The following is an 896-nucleotide window of genomic DNA, read 5'->3' as shown; positions in this document are numbered from 1 at the left end:
GCGTACGCGCGTTTCAAGGGCAAAGAGGGGAACCGCGTTGGCGTTGCGAATCAGCCAGGGATAACTTGATCGTGTGCTAAAATCACGGCGCAGCTCAGACTAGAGGTGTCGTGCGCACAGAAGCATCTGCATCATGTGTCTTGGTGGCATCAAGGAGCAGGGGTCAGCCAGGGATAACTGCATCAAGTGCTCACTCGTCACGTGTTGTTATCGGAAGAGGTGTCAGAGGCACACGGTTCGGCATCATGCTCCCCCGCCCAGTTAGCGCAGCAGAAGAAATAGAGAAAGAGAGAGAAAGGGGGATGCTTGAGCGGGCAGTTTCCTCCCATCTCCACTCGGCGTGGCATAAAGCAAATGAAGAAAGAGAGAGCGAGGAAAGGAAAGAGAGAGGGAAACAACGAATGGCAGTCGCGGCGCCCCCTATCCCTTGGCCAGGCATTCCCTCGCGCAACCCCGCCACGCAACACACCGAAAGAGACCGCACCGCGACGTCAGACTGTGAGAGACGGCAGCGTTGCGCCGCACGCCCTCCAAGCTGTGGTGTTTCATCCGTGTCGGGAATAAGACGGCTCTTACCTCGGAGTCATCGCTCGTCGCGGCGGCTGGTCGGGGCGACCGCATGTCTAAAACTAGCAGCCTCGGCCCACGCTGTCACACAGGAGGCGCCGTCAGGAAAAGGAAAGCGAGAAACGGGGAGTGGGAAGTGGGGCATCAGCATCGGGTACCCTGTAGACAGGTGTCGTCACGGATTGGACTCCGACAAGAGTGAAACTTATCAAGCATCATCGCCGCAGACACACACACACACACACACACACACACGCACCAGCGCACGCATGTATGTGTTTATGCGTGCGTACGCGCGTTTCAAGGGCAAAGAGGGGAACCGCGTGGCG

The 896-nt window shown here is 57.9% G+C and overlaps 2 non-coding genes across 2 annotated transcripts, besides 1 other annotated feature; both read right to left on the bottom strand.

Moving 5' to 3' along the window:
• Positions 1-162: 162 nt before the first annotated feature.
• On the bottom strand, positions 163-247 carry Tc00.1047053485031.20. Its single transcript, XR_008254955.1, has one exon. It is a non-coding gene; the product is annotated as a C/D small nucleolar RNA (snoRNA), TB11C1C2 (small nucleolar RNA).
• Positions 248-328: 81 nt separating this feature from the next.
• Positions 329-418, bottom strand: Tc00.1047053485031.10. The gene has a single exon (XR_008254954.1). It is a non-coding gene; the product is annotated as an H/ACA snoRNA, TC11C1H1 (small nucleolar RNA).
• Positions 419-794: 376 nt separating this feature from the next.
• Positions 795-826: a microsatellite.
• Between the last annotated feature and the right edge of the window lie 70 nt (positions 827-896).

The sequence above is a fragment of the Trypanosoma cruzi genome, assembly GCF_000209065.1.
Source record: "Trypanosoma cruzi strain CL Brener chromosome Unknown tcruzi_1047053485031, whole genome shotgun sequence".
In the NCBI taxonomy this organism is placed as follows: domain Eukaryota; phylum Euglenozoa; class Kinetoplastea; order Trypanosomatida; family Trypanosomatidae; genus Trypanosoma; species Trypanosoma cruzi.
This window is presented reverse-complemented; position numbering and strand designations above follow the sequence as displayed.